At 37.5% G+C, this 16,648-nt stretch overlaps 1 long non-coding RNA gene across 1 annotated transcript; it reads left to right on the plus strand.

The window, feature by feature from the left end:
- The first annotated feature begins 3,279 nt into the window (after nt 1-3,279).
- Nucleotides 3,280-16,012, plus strand: LOC120246392. The gene is made up of 2 exons (XR_005532037.1): nt 3,280-3,408; nt 15,815-16,012. It is a non-coding gene; the product is annotated as an uncharacterized LOC120246392 (long non-coding RNA).
- The last annotated feature ends 636 nt before the right edge of the window (nt 16,013-16,648 follow it).

Raw genomic sequence — 16,648 nt, forward strand, 5'->3', positions numbered from 1 at the left:
CCGAGCTGGCAGTCAGCACAGAGCCCGACGCGGGGCTCGAACCCACAAACAGCGAGATCATGACCTAAGCGAAAGTCGGACGCTTAACCGACTAAGCCACCCAGGTGCCCCACCTCAGGGTAGTCTTAAGCTAGTGACCGACTAGAAAGGGAATCTGAAAGCCCAGCTCCCCTGCTTCAAGAAACTCTAAGCCATAATTTAGGCTCAGAGTATTCCAGTAGGATCAGCCTGAGGCTAGGACTGTGCCTACCATTGCCTTTGGCATGACTTCCTTCCTATTCCTCTTCTACTTCTCTTGCTCACTTCCCTGTCATCCCTGGGAACACTTCCTTAATAACTGTATGCACATTCTTATCTCCAGATGGGCTTTAGGAAAACCCAACCTAAAACAGAGGTATTGCCCCAAATCTAGTAGTAAAGACATCAGATTTCTATTTGAAGACACAAGACATACAGTAATGGGGTAGGACATACCAGTGAGTGGTGAGGGCTATTTACTAAAGCAAACAGCTTCCTCTCCCTATTTTTACACTTACACGCAGTCCATTCCTGTAACCTGCTACCCACTTTCCACTCTTTAGCTGCCTGCCAGCTATTGACTACTTTCTTCAGTCGGCCTCCGTTTTGTATTCCATTCTCCACAATAGTTTACTATTCTTTTATTCTTTTTTTTAATGCTTATTTATTTTTCAGAGAGAGACTGAGAGTGAGCAGGGGGACAGGAGAGAGACGGGGTGAGACTCAGAATTCAAAGCAGGATCCAGGCTCTGAGCTGTCAGCACTGAGCTTGACCCAGGGCTTGAACTCACAAACAGCGAGATGATGACCTGAGCCAAAGTTAGACACTTAATGGACTGAGCCCCCCACGTGCCCCAAATTTACTATCCTTTATCTTGGTTAATACCTTGTTGGTGTTATGTGAAGATTTTGAAAAAGAATATCTACTGGAGACCGAGAAGACCTGAATTCTAAGTTACATCTCTTCTGTTTCCTCTCCAAGTAGGCTTAGCATTTCTCCATGGGTTACTATTAGTAATCTGAACGGGACAGTTTTGTGCAGGACTGTACTTTGCATTGCAGGATATTTAACACACCTTGCTCTCTCCACTAGATATAACATAGCATTTCCTCACAAACAGTCACTGTGACAATGAAAGAGAAAACTGAGAGAGAGAGAGAGAGAGAGAAAGAGAGAGAGAGAGAGAAAGGAATTCCTACACCTATTTTCAAGTGCTGCCAGGGAGAGAGTATCACCCACCTCCTACCATCTTTGTGAACCAGTAAATAAGCAATAATGTTCTTTGTATTGTCTAGGATTTGAAGTTACTCTTCAACTTACCAACTTCCTTCTCTGGCCTTGCTTTCACCCATGATATTCAGAGATAGGGGCACTCTGATATACAGAGGAGTAAAAGGCTTCTGAAGTAATATTTTCCCATGTGATAAATACAGAGTTTATTTTATAAGGCTGGTAAAAGTGTTCACAAGTAAACTGTCACTAGTTGCTCATAATTTAAATAAGATACTTAATGATTGTGAGGTGCAGAAAGCTTGGGTTGAGTTTAATTAGGCATTTGAACTCAAGAGCACATTTAGCAGTAGTGCACTAAAAATATGATTAAGAAATAAATCATTATAAAAATAGGATTTAATTATTAGATTTATTGCATTATGTACTTAATAATGCCACATTAAAAGGATTTACTGAATCTTTAACTTCAACAAAATGTTAGGGTGCACAACCGTGGCTCGGTGGCGATTTTTATGAGTATTATAATCCACTCAGACGATCAATTACTAAGAGTATTACAGCATGTTATGGTTCTCTTGGAGGTGGATCACAAAACAAATAGTGCTTCTGTTCATTACTTTAGGATATCTCTAATAAAGCTGTGAGCTATTCAACCAATGGTTCAATTAGATGTTGGACTCTTACTGATTTTAAATTATTTAACATCAAAAGTTACTTGTCAACTCTAAAAATGAAAGAAAATGGTGGGCCAGCAGCAGGATAAATTTGCAATACTTCTATTTGATACAATACTCCCGAATCTACCCCTTATGTCATGTTATCCATGTATACCACCTCTGACCTCTTGCATATCTTACAGCCATTATCCGTATATGTTTTGCAACTGAAGGGATAACAAAGTCTGCTACCTTCCTATTGGGAAAAATTTTAAGAGCAAAGGTAGAAATAATATGCATTTATGCTGGTGACTGTGGCAGACTCATCTTGGGCTGGGAGGAGACTGTGGGGATAAAGAACACAGAGAGAGGGTCATCATTTAATATGAGCACAAGACCGTCATCACAGCCCGTGCTTGTAATTCAGTAGTTTAACTTTGAGCTTCCCCCCAGATTAGTCAACCTCTGCTGGCTCCCCCCACATAAAAAATTAGTATCGCTTTCTTGGCTTTCCTTTACACGAAATTCCTGTGTACAGATTACCATTAATAATTTCCTTTATTGATACCAGTTAGTAAAAACTAATAAGGGTTCACTCAACAAATATTTATTGAATGAATGAATAGCAGTTACTTTAAAGAGTCTCTAACAGAGTTCCAGTTATTGGAAATTGATATATTTCCCATATTTATAAAGAAAATTATTATTTGATGAAGTCCAGTGTTTTCATTTTTGCTTTATTTTGGGGAGGTTAATTCCTAATAGGGGTGATCTTTTCCAGTTCAATGGGCTGGACAAGAAGTGTGGTACCATAAAAAAAAAAAAATGTTCATGTGGAAATCAAGACCTTTAGTTCCTACTTCTATTTCCTCTTCCAAAGAGCCATACCATTTTGTCATTTAATTGCTGGAGGACTTCATTTCCACATCTACACAAAGACAGAAAAAACGTCAAGATGCTTTTGCATGTATCCCAATAGTTACTATCTTTACTTAGGTATTCCTCTTCTCTCATTTGAACAGATCCTAGCCTCCTAGCCTCCTTAGGTGACCGCCCACTTGTATTCTCCCCATCCATATTCTACTCCATACAATGCCATTGAATGTTTCTTTCCAAAATGTAAAACAAGAAATTTGAAAATCGCATTCAAATTTTTCGAATACATTCATCCCAGTTAAGTGGCATACCATCCTTCCACATTCTATCCCTGGTTCATCGTTCCTGATTCCTCTTCACTTGGGGCCAACTGCCAAACTCCCCAAATCTACACCGCAGTCAAAGCAAAATACTCATTGGTTCCTGACCACAATGGCTTCATGACTTCATACTACCCGGCATTTGCCTTCTCAGCCATTAGGGTGAAAGCTCTAACAAGGCAGAAACATGTCTTTTTCAGTTTAATATTTTCAGTATCTAAAAGATTATTTGCAAAGAGGAGGTGTTTGATAAATGTTTGGAGAGAGCTGGAATTGAATGCACTGTTAACATTCATGATGACAGGTAAAATCTTTTAATTTTCAAGGCCAAACTTAAGTATCAATTCCAAACCCAATTCATCCCCAGTGAAACATAAGTGGTCTTTATTTCTCCTTCTGCCCCCTTACCACATTTTCCAGACCCCTGTAGCAGTACATATTACATAGTCTTATAATATTGCTTTAGATATAGATATATAAACAGATAGAGATATATAGGTATATACGTATCTCTCTCTCTCTCTATTTCCCATTCAAATGTCACCTCCTAACTCAAGAATGCTTGTACATGGTACAGTCCCAATCAAATTTAGTTGAATTCAACACACTAAGATTCCTTTCAACCCTAAAATCTGATGGTTCTAAGCAATTATTTAAAAAAAAAAAAGAAAGAAAGAAAGAAAAAAAGCGAAAGATCTTAGAGTGAATTACTTAATTACTTATGAATACAAACCGGTATAAAGCTGAAGTCATGACGGAGATTGGAAAAACATTAGGATACAAATAGCTAGGAATGGTAGATGCCACTGTCGCTCTACTTCTTTGAACTGTATGAGCTAAAAGAGCCTATTAGACAGTTTGAGCACTTATTAAAACTCTTCTTCTTTGAAGTCAGTTCTAAATAATACAATTGAAGCAAAAGGAATTTTAGCTCACTGGCTTTATGTTGGCTCTAGAATATTTTGAAGTTAACATTCCAAATAGTTCTTAAAGCATTCTGACCTAGCTTTTTTTTTTTTTTTTTTTTTTTAAGAGAGAACCACAGTCACTATTTCTGAGTCCATTTATGAATAAGCTATATATTGAATGTTAGGAAAATACTAACATATCTATATTATTGCACTTACGAAAATACTAAATAAATATCCTTTACTGTCACTAGAGAGGATATCTTTAGCACCCTCAGAAATGTTGAATATTGTATAATGTCAGTTCTACAATGTCCAAATATCCAATGGTAGACAGCTATGATTACTTGCTACATCATAATTCACATCTTTGAAAAATACTTTTTTGGGTCACCTGGGTAGAGCAGTTGTTTGAACATTTCACTTCAGCTCAGGTCGTGATCTCAGAGCTCATGAATTTGAGCCCCACGTTGGGCTCTTTGCTGTCAGGGCAGAGCCCACTTTGGATCTTCTGTTCCCTTCTCTCTCTGCCCCTCACCTGCTCATGCTCTCTCTCTCAAAAATAAACATTAAAAAAAAGAAATAATACTTTCTCCGGAGGGCAAAGTAATTTTGCAAAGGCAAAGGACCTGTAACAAAAGATATACTTTAATGAAAATATGATATATTTCCTATTGCCTTACCTTGAAGATTGTGCTTGTCCATTTTTCAATCCTTGAAGTTCAGTGAAAATAATTTATTTATAACTAATTAGTAACATCTTAATAATTTCTTTCTTTTACAAATTTCTTATCAGAGAAACGTTACCATCTGTGCCAGTTATTTAGTGATTTGTTTTCTCAGATTCATACCCGTTCACCCTTCTCTACTCTGCTTGATGATGCTGAGGTGCAAACTCTGCAAGTCATTTTTCCATTTCACTGGCTGATTCCCCATTAGGATCTGGCAATGTATAGGGAAACAGCGGGACTAGAGTAGGGAAAAGGACTTACTCATTCCTCTTTGCTTCCGGCGGACTGACTGTTCCCATTAGCAGGATCCCAGATTTGCTTCCTCAAGCCTACAGCAGCGCTCATTGTTAGTAACAGCTGTTGAATCCAGTTGGCATTTTCCCCCTAACACTTACAGAATGAGCTTCAGTGCACCCCTGCCTTACGAATAGCAGCACCAACTGGCTGGCAGATGTCTGGGACTCAGTCTTATCCGGTCCCTTGCACTACCTAAGAGATCCGAGCCTCAGCCAACCAAATGCTCCCTCCTTGGAGATCGGAGTTCCAGATCAGTAGAGTCCAATTCCTCCAAACATCTGGATTTTAGCAATTCCAATCTTTCTCTTAGTTTTCTCAGTGTCAGGAGTGGTAGCTACTTCATGCAGTTGCTACCTGTGTTTTCTTTTTCAGTTTTCCAACGCCTGAATCACAATTCCTTGTGCTAAATTCTCTTTTGTTAAAATAACTGGAGTGGTTTCTGTCTGTTAACTGGATTCTCAGTTGACATACCATTCCAAACCCAAACTTGTGACTGTAACAATGGAATTAGGGAACAAGTTTTGGGTCTGAATTCAATGGATAAGAAAGAATTCTCACATTCCTTCAAATGCCACCTAATTCTGTATTACCTTCCAGTATCGTTTTCTACTATTTTCATAATATAAATACATTAACGATTCCACTATTAGCATAGGGGCATTTAAGCATCTGGACAGCCATATGTACAAATGTATTCTTTCTGTAGATGGGACTCAGTTGTATTAAAATGAAACAAACATTTTTATGCCAGTCACAGTTGAATGAAGTCTTCCTCTATAGTTATTTTTCAAAGTCAGCACGGAGAGAAAAATTAAAATATGGCCAAAAGAAGCCTAGTAAATCCCTATATCATCCATATTACATACATGTTTGGATTTTAAATCTGCACACCAATGTGTAGGGAACCGAGCTAAGCCGAAATAACAAAAAGCAAGCACATAGGCACCTTTCTTAACATGCAAACCTTCCTGCTTCTAAGGTAAACTCCAAAGTGTTTTGCTTACCTTCCAGGTTTTCTGCAGTATGTCTTAAAATTGAACACATTTCATCAGAATACTTTTAACAAACATGCTTGTTGCAAAGAATAAACAAGATGGTGTGGTCCTGAAGTTCGCCCATAAATGAACTGAGTCTCCTATAATGGGAACCTATCCACACTGTCTCGGTCATAACCGATTAAAGAACTGAAGCAATCTGAGCAAATCCAAGAGGATAATTCTGCTTAGAAGGTTGTTAGTAGATTATGTAGACCATGCTTGAAGCTCGATGTCAAAAATCAATTTTAGTCAGTGAATGACAATTTTATACCTTATTTATTAAATTCACAATACACTGAAATCTGAGTTTCCTATTACTGTGGCCTCTTATTTAGACACCAGTAATTGCCTCTTTCTTGTGCACTTCTAAAGCATAATTCCTGATATTAGCTGGCACCATTCCAATAATTTTTACTTTAACTATGGAAATTTCTTTTTAAAAACTGCCATTCTAGAGTTAATATGCTACCAGCTTTGTACAAATTAAATTGGTTGTTAGAAAATGGCCTCTATTGTACCTTAAAATGATACTCTCAGAAAGTTACCCCTTTTCTTAACATTTCTAATATTACCTTTCTGTAGACGCTTTTTGGAAGCACTTGACAGAAATTCAGCTTATCTAATAAAGAAGGAAATCAAAGACAAGTATATAGGTTTTTTTGTTTTGTTTTGTTTTGTTTTTTGTTTTTTGGTTGTGATAGACTGTACTCCTTGCCTGTTTTTCCTTGACCATTATATACAAAGCTACTTAAATATGCTATGGCCATTATCACCACTATTTCCTAGTCCAGAACCAGCCTGGCCCTAGACTAAAGGAATTTAAAGCCCCCCACCCCCACTACTTCCACTACTTTCTAAGTTGAGGCCAAAATATAATTGCTACCAGTCTAGCAGCCTACTGCTTAAACTAGACTCTTGCCTTCATCTTTATGATCCAGATTCACTTTTTGTACTCAATGCACAGCCACTTCTAAGACAAGGACCTTGACCAAAGTCTTTAGAATGAAGTTCCACAGAGGGCAGAGATGTCGTCTGCCTTGTTCACTGCTTTAATTCCAGCACTTGGTGGCTCTTCAGTGCCTGGCCACCTCTGGGGAGATCAGCTAAGGTTGTTGGAATGACTGGATCTGATGAATAAAACTCAGCTTGATGTATCTTCATTGTAACCACTGTGTTTCTGGTCTAAAGCCCTTTGGTGCCTCATCAAGGCCATTCAAGTCTAGAGTGTTATCCTAAACCCAGTGCCCATGGCTGTTTCTCCTATTACCTGCTACTGGAATCATTAGTATAGTCTACTCTGACCAAATGTTCCTTTTTTTTACCCCGGATTTTGTTTCCTCACCTGCTAGAGGCTGTGCTTATCTCCTGATTTTCTGTCTCAGCAACGACTCACCCCTGCCTAGATTTCTTCTGTGGAAGAAGATTCTCTTGGAATCTACCCCAATCTGTATTTGTAACCTCTACGGTGTGACCATCCCTTTGTCATTTGCACTCTATTTCAATTCTCATATGTAAATGCAGGGAGATAAGAATAAAAAGGAGCATTGTAGTTTTCGTAATGCACACATGGCAAGAGGGACAGGGATAGGACAAAGGCATGATTTTTTTAAGTGTTTTTCCTTGTTGGGGGGGTAATGAAGGGGAGCAGTGAGAGGGGGAGGGGCAGAGAGAGAGGGGAAAAGAGAATCTGAAGCAGTCTCTGATTTGACAGCAAAGAGGCTGAGGCGGGGCTCAAACTCACCACGAGATCATGATCTGAGCTGAAGTCAGATGCTTAACCAACTGAAGCACCCAGTGGCCCCAAATGCATGAGATTCTTAATCCAGAATATAGCAAGGAGATATAGAGAGGTGATTTGGAAGAAGAGATGTTCTTTTCTAGTTCAACCTTTGCAGACCCACCATCTAGGGAATGCAGCACACCTAATGATAATTCTAGACATATTCAATCTGATGATTTCCAATTAGGTACACAGAAAACAAGGAACATATATTAAGTGACAGTTGAGTGCCAGGAAAATAATTAATGTAATAACTAATAATAAATAAACTAGATAATTAAAGCTAATCAGCAGCTACCCTTATTGAGTCTTCATTAGGTGCCAGGCATTTCCTATACATTGTCTCATTTAAAATCCTCCACAAAAATTCATGAAGAGAATGATATTTAGCAATACTCATTTAAAAGATGAGAAGTCTAAATAAAAACTGAGGAATATGCCCTCAAGTCCTAAAACTGACATGAAGTTGTCAGAATGTGAACCAGGTCTGTGTGGTACCACAGCTTAGACAATTATCTACTAAGCTGTACTCCACTCTCTCATCCCTAAGGCTCCACGAACATACCTTGGAACCTGTATTTCACATACTGTTTCTTCCCAGACTACTACCATGAAATACACAAGCTTTACAATTGCAATAAGAAACCATTCTTTTACAGAACTCACCACCTCAGAACTACAAGTGCAGAAAAGTACGAAAGTGATCAGTGAACCCACCAAACAAGGGTGATGTATCTACCACCACCAGCTTTGCATCTTTCCAGGATGTTGACTAATTTTATCTCCAGCTACGTGGCAAGGACAAATTGCTTTTACTGCTCCCAAATTTCAGGATGTTCTTGAGTTTTGTACTACATATTTAATGCATCTATATACATGCTTGAGCAACTGCTGTGTTTTGGAGAGTCAGAAGCTGAAGGTCAAGGAATATACTCTTGTGACTTGATTTGTAGAGATCTTAGCCTAGTGCCACTCACGTGCATTCATTTACTAAGTATTATTTCCTGATAATGATGCTAATCTGCTCAGAGTCATGGGGCCTTAAAAAAAAAAAAAAAAAAAAGGAGAATCTTCTATGGGTTAAGATGTGCTATTCTCATTAACTGAACAAACTAGAATGAATTTAATCACAGCAGTCAAGGGAAGCTACTGCATCATTCCAAGACAAATTAGAGATATTGCACCCCTGTGGTGTAACCTTTGATTTCGATTAGAGGTTTCAGGCTGCTTCCTATGGCTGGATGCAAAATATTAAGACTACTAAAGAGGATGGAAGGTAAGTTTATGACTTCGCATCTCTGAAGTGCACCACTGATAAAAGCAAGCCTAAGACTTCGAGGGGAAACTGGAAAAACCAACAGTCAATCATTATTATTTTCATAAATATCAAACTCCCCAGTTGTATATAAATATAAAGAAAACACACATATTAATTTTTAATGGTTAGGTAAATAAACTACTGGTATAACTAATTTATTTTTATCTAAACCCATGCACACAAGAATAAGTTAAAATAATTAGATGGCTTTTAAAAATTTTTTTGAAAGTCAATATTATTTTATAAAAACTAGAAAATTTTGTTAACTGAGAGAAACCCACAGAAGAAACGGAAATGTGTTGAAATTCCCCTATTGAGAAGTTGTAAAACAAAAGCAATACAGTCTTTCTGGTGCATTACACAACATGTGGAAATCAAAATTGAGACTTGAGAATAAAATAGTCTAATATTTCCTAGAAAACTTTAAATGTCCTGCAGGATCCATGATTGTTTCCCTTGAGGAAATCAAATTTCATTTCAGGTAGTATATAAACACACTCCCTTGTTCTCTTGCTCTCTTTCTTTCTCTCTCAGAATCTAGACTCCAAGAACATATTATTCACAATACAACTCAAATTCTTACTGTATATGTTTTAGTTTGCAATCAAACTAAAAGTAATTTGGTAAAGACTGAATGGAAAAGTAAACATAGTAAAAAGACACAATAGAGTGAATACCAATATAAAAGATAAAGTATATCTGCATTATTTTTATATTATATATAATAGGTAAAATATACTATATAGGATATATAAAATATGTAAAACATAAATACATGTTTATATCTAACACATATGAACTATGTATTAAAGCTCATATGATAGCCTCCCTGGAATATAAAAACATTTTCTTAATATACATGTTAGCTCATGAAGTCAGTATTATTTTTCAAACATGCTAAGATTAATATTATCTTCAAAATCTAATATCTCTAGAGCTAAATTTTGGTTGCATGAAATAGTTCTATGAAATCAACTATTTATGCACATTAACTTTTATGTGCCAGGTTAGGAAATTAGGTAGCCTCATATCTTGTTCGATGGGAGTGCAAATTGGTAAAACAATTGTGCTATATGTTTCCATGATACATATGAAGATCCCTTTTTTAAAAAGTTAGTATGATTTGATCTAAGAATTTCAGGTCCTGGAAGCTGTTTAAAGGAAACACATACACAAAATTGGCCGAATAAGGTCTTTTTTAGGACAGTAAAAACATAAAAATAATCTAGGGGCACCTGGGTCGCTCAGTTGGTTAAGGGTCAGACTTCGGCTCAGATCATGATCTCACAGTTCATGAGTTTGAGCCCCGTGTCAGGCTCTGTGCTGACAGCTCAGAGCCTGGAGCCTGCTTCAGATTCTAGGTCTCCCTCTCTCTCTGCCCCTTCCCTGCTCTCACTCTCTCTTCCTCTCTCTCTCCCAAAAATAAAGAAACATTAAACAATCTAAACAACCTGAATTTTTCAGTAAATCGTGACATGTTCATAGAATGGGATACTATTTAACCACTTAGGATGAGTCTATAATTACATAAAAATGTGTGCATGATAGTAAATAAAAAAGGATAAGGAGTTATAAATATAGCAGTATCACAGCTAAATAAGCAAATAAGAAAATATAGAGAGGAAAACCTCATTTCAAATAGAAAGATACTTGACCAAAAATGCCAAAATAGCATTAATGACTTTTCTTGGGAAGTAAGAATATGGTTGATTTTTTGCCTTCTTCTATGTCCTCCCATCCAGACTCTAATAATACATATGCCTTATTTTATTACTTAAAAGTTTATCAAAAATAAACCACACTTTTTAACATAAAAATCCTGATCATTTATTGCATTCCAGCACTTCCATGGAATTTCTACATGTCAATAGCCTGACTCCCACATAGTCCTAGAATGCACATTACCTCTCCTCATCCAGTCAGCACAGAAAGTGCCAACTGAAATTAACTGAATAGGTAAGAAATCAAACCATTATTGGAGAAACTAATTATTTGACCCATCCAGTGAGAAAATATTGTACTTCAATAATTTTAAAAAGTATTTAACTTTCACATTTTCCTCCAAATCCATGTAAATGTGATTAGATATTGAGGAAAATGATCAGTGTTTGAGACTGATATTTTTCACATGTGGTAATTAGCCTTCTTTGCCACCTTCCCATTCAATCTACAAATAAAAATGCTGTGTCTGTTGCCAAATAACCATTTCAGCTAAAAATGTATGAAAATATTCCCCAAATTGCCACTAAATATATAAATTTTATATCTTACTTAAAAATCAATATTACTAAGTCAGTTGCTCCTTGCAGGTGTTTAATAAGATTAATGTAAAATACCTTAAATTTACAGAAGTACAAAAATAAGTGCAAAATTACTCTGCTTTGTGGTACATTAATAGGGCTTAAACACTGAACTAAGTAACAGATTTTGATGAAAAGCTCAATATAACAACCCAAAGGGAAATGTTTCTTTCTGAAAACAGATATTTTGGCAACACATATATCCATTTGCATTTATCTCTTTTGATAACTCACCTAAACCAAAATAAATTGCCTGGTAAGTAAATAAGCTTTATAGTTACCAGTCACTTTTGAAGAATCTTTTGAAATTTTACATTAAACAAACCCATTCATTGTCATACCCTTGGCAGAAAATATCTCAATGCTGAATAATAACTCAAGGCAAGTAGAATCAGAAAAGTCTTGTGTATTTTCTGTTCACTTTGAATATATCTGTGGAATATCAGAAGTGTTTTCCTTTGTTTTGTTGCTTGATCTAGCACTTAGATTTTCCGAATAATTTCTAAGATTGGGGAAAAATACATTCTGCATATTGATATCCAATTACCATCTGAATCAAGGTTTTTTAAAAAAAAAATCTTGTTCACATTACCCTAGAATTGTTTTGTAAGGTTCTATTTGCCTAATTGTGGAAATGATAATGCTGAATGGGGGACATTAATACTTAAACTCCCAATCACTTGGGACAAACTGGTAAAAATCATTGTTTCTAAAGGGAAACCAAAATTCTCTCTCTCAATTCTCCTCCCTTGATGTTCCATCTACTGTTACAGGAGAGTGAACAAAAAGAACATTTTTTTTCCTTAATTGAAAAAAGCTTAACGATATAGTAAAGCTAAGATATAGGCCAATCAGAGTCGTATTTTCAATCTGAACACAAAAGTGGTTTCAGATGGATCACTTTGGCTCTGGAAAATAAATCAATTCTTAACTTCTGCATGTTGGGACAATATTTTGAGATATTAACCAACATTTTTCCTTAAAATACTATGTGTTCTGTTGAAACCCTGCCCTGCTCTCCCTAGTCAGACAAGAGGGAGGGTGCCGTAAGCTTACAATCTTAATGGAAATAGTAAAAAATCTTTTTTTTTTTTAATTTTTCAAGATCTTAAGTCCAGGCATAGAAAATATTTGTGAAATAAAGTGAAAAATCTAACCCATTTTCTCCATCTCTGAGTCTAGATAATAGTTTTGCAGACTGCTTGGAGAAGGTAAGATACGGGAGAAGCAAGAATATTAGAAACAAGTGCGTTCCTGAGAGAAAGAAATGATTAAATAAATACCACTACCACCCTTACTACCACCAGACCCCACCACCACCACCAACAACCACCACAAACAAATTTGGGGGAATCCAAGTGCCAAAGTAACTGAGCTTCACTGCCTACTGCAGCCCACCAAGAAAGCAACAGGAAGGACTCCACAGTTGCCCCAGGGCCTGGGATGTGCCATGTATGTGATGAGATGGCCACCTTGCATCTATGCACTTTGGCAAGACCAAGGGTGAAGCAGAATAATATCCCACGAGCTTCCAGAGAACACTGTGCTTAATGGGTTTTCAGAGGACCCTCAAATGACAAAGTACCAGCAGCCTTGTGTCTGTTGTCTGTACAGTGATAGGGAAGAGCCTAGGGCTTAGAAACAAGGAATGAAGTCCCTACAGGATCAACATGCATAGGATCAGGTAACTCATGCCCACCTTCAAATCTTGGCACTTTATCGGCCCCCTTCGAAAAACTTAAGATGAAACCTCAGAGAAAAGTAGGGCACATCAGCCTGAAATTGGGTGATTAAATGTGTAGAATCTCACAGAAAGGAGGCTTAACACATAAATTAAGTTCAGATACAGAAAAATGCAATTACTGAGATTCATTGCCACTGCATGTAGAGGCTTATCTGGGGATTTCGGAGAACACCCATCCAGCACCTGAACTGCAATGCAAACTGGTAACAAATCACAGACATGAATTAAAGCCAAGTGATCTTGAGACAAAAGCCTGTGACCCTGAGAGAGAAACAGGAAAGAGACATGAAGCAGGCACTCAAAAGTCACAGCAAGTTTCTAAAATGGCAATAACATGGTGATGTCCTAACGACTGCTTTCAATGTCCTAGTAGATCCACAGATCCCAGCTGCAGAAGAAAATAGTGAACTCCTTTTAGGATTTTGGAAATGAACTTAACCTCAGACTCTGAGGCCTAAAAAGACCAAACTTCCTGTCTTTTGTGTAATCAATTAGTTTAAAATCATAAGAAAATAAAAATTCTTTAATATTTATTCCAACATAAATAAGTAATTAAATACATAAAGACGTAAAGATTTAAGTACATAAATAAATAAGTAAGGGGTGCCTGGGGGGCTCAGTTGGTTGAGCAATAGACTTTGGTACAGGTCATGATCTTGTGATCTGTGGGCTGGAGCCCCACAACAGGCTCTGTGCTGACGGCTCAGAGCCTGCGGCCTGCTTCAGATAGTGTGTCTCCCTCTCTCTCTGCCTCTCCCCTGCTTGTGCTCTGTCTCACTCACAAAAATAAATGAAGATTTTTAAAAAAATAAGGAAAACAAATAAATACGTAAAATGGGAAGTAAGTAAGTAAAAGGCCCAAAACATTTCCTAGAACAGGAAGGGCAAGTCTATTGACACCAGGTATACAGATATGGAGGCAAAAGAACCCATCACACGGAAAAGGCACACACTTAATTTGTCCTAATGTGGTTCTTGGGGCATAGGTGAGAGAGTCTTAGAGGAAGATTCTAGTTATTTTCTTTTGTTAATCTTATTTTTAAGTAATCTCTACACCCAACATGAGGCTCAAACTTACAACCTGAGGTCAAGAGTCATATGTGCTACCAACTGAGCCAGCTAGTTATTTTCCACTGGACTCCAAGAGGAAAATATTTCGAACGCAACCTATTTCGAACGCAACTGCTGAGATACGCACACACACAGACACAGACACAGAAACACACACACACACACACACACACACACCTTTTCTTTGGTTTTGATAGGGAAAAGGCTGAAGAGCTCCAAGTTGGGAAATTCAAGAAGAGAAAATTTTTCATAAACTGGAGTTGTGTTGTCCAATTGTGGCTACTGAGTGGCTAGGGAGCATTTGAAATGTGGCTACCATGATTGAGAAAGAGAAATTGTAATTTTGCCTAATTTTCACTTTAATTTAAAACCAAAGCAGTGTAGACAATTTTTCCATTCAACACAACTTCATCTGTTTGACGGGGCAACCGTTCACTTACTTTATCCCATGAAAATTTGACATCTGAATTCAGATGTGTTAGGAGTGTAAAATGCTCACTGGGATTTGAAGACGTAATAGATTCTTATTAAAAATGTGAAATGTCTGAGGTGCCTGGTGGCTCAGTCGGTTAAGTGTCCAACTCTTGACATTGGATCAGGTTGTGATCTCATGGTTCATGGGTTCGAGCCCCAGGTTGGGCTCTGTGCTAACAGAATGGAGCCTGCTTTGGATTCTCTCTCCCTCTCTCTTTCTCTGTCCCCTCTCTCTCTTTCACTCTCTCAAAAATAAATAAACTTAAAGAAAAGAATATGAAATGTCTTATCAACATTTTTTAAAGTTTATTTATTTTTGAAGGAAAAAGAGAGAGTGGGGGAGGTGCAGAGAGAGAAGAAAGAAAGAATCCCAAGCAAGCTCCACACCATCAGGGAAGAGCCCAAGGTGGAGCGTGAAATGATCAACAGCAAGATCCTGACCTGAGCAAAAATTAAGAGTTGGACGTTTAACCAACTAAGCCACTCAGGCATCCCTCTTACCAACAATTTTTATATTGATTGCATATTGAAATAATATTTTAGATATATTGAGTTAAATAGAATATGTCATTAATTACACTTGTTTCATTTTACTTTTTAAAGTGTCTATTAGAAAGTTTTAAGTTACATGTGTAGCTTACATTATATTTCTATTAGACAGTGTTGATGTGGAGTACAGCTCGAAAATATGGCAAGAAATCAGGCTCACATTTCTTCCACATCTGAGTTTTGAGGCCAACATTAATTCCTGCCATATACACACCCGTCTGTGTATCTGGCACATAACTAATGAAAACCAGAGATTTTTTTTCTCGACAAACTCCTCAAATATGTAACAGGCAAAAAAGAAAGCTAGATTAAAAGACAGACACAGAGACTGAAAGAGAAGTAAGTAGATCATATAAATTAAGATGAAATAACAACACTAGAATCATTAGGATTCGAATCCACATCTTGTAACAAGAGTGCCAGATTCAGTCAAAGTAAATTTAAAAATTGATCTAAATTGTATTTCATTTCCTCACTCTTCCATTTTCTTCTCTTTGATAGGTTTTATGGGAATCAAAGATTGTAAAGGAAAAATAAAATAAGGTGGTGGAGACAATTCAATCAAGCAACCTAGAAGGGGAATGACAAAAACCAGGCTTCTCTCTCTGACTCTCACGCTTACTATCATCACAACTTTCACGGTCTCTCTGTACTTCTGTTCTCTGATCAATAAAAATGGGACAAACCGTGGTGGATTCACCAGGCCGTTGCAAAGACAAAATGAATATGTGAGAAGGGTTCACAATCTATATATGACTATGTGATATAACCACCAATACAGTTATCGTTAACGAAGATTGACAGAGTAGAAAACCATGACAATTCAGAGCTGGCAGCATGAGGCTATAGTAGCTGCTGTCACAGTTGATTTGAAGCTCTTCCGCTTCAGACTAGTAACCGGATTTCCTCTCCTTAGATCTGGAATCTTGCCACCCTTGAATCGGACAACAGTTTTAGGGACCCCGCCTGCTTATGTCCATGGTCAGTATAGCCATGTGACATGGAAATGAAAGCTACCGAACCCTCCCTGACTCATCAGTTATTAAAATGGCTAGGTGGCAACTTGGAAAGCACTGCTCACTAGACTTCAAGCAATTTCCTTAACAGCAGAGAGGTTCTCTATTGGTGTGATCACAGAACATACAGCTAAAATCTGCCGACAATATGCGTGTGACCTAACCTCTGCCTACCACTCAGGCCCCCACACTCTGATCCAGTTGCATCCCTCCCAACACTCTCTAGAACTCACCAGCCTCTTACACCACACAGACACCTCCCTCTGGAACTAGCAATATTCATATTTTAGGTCTGCTTTTGGCACATTACCATCACCTG

This window comes from Hyaena hyaena, unplaced genomic scaffold (genome assembly GCF_003009895.1).
Source record: "Hyaena hyaena isolate Hyena2069 unplaced genomic scaffold, ASM300989v1 scaffold_470, whole genome shotgun sequence".
NCBI lineage: Eukaryota > Metazoa > Chordata > Mammalia > Carnivora > Hyaenidae > Hyaena > Hyaena hyaena.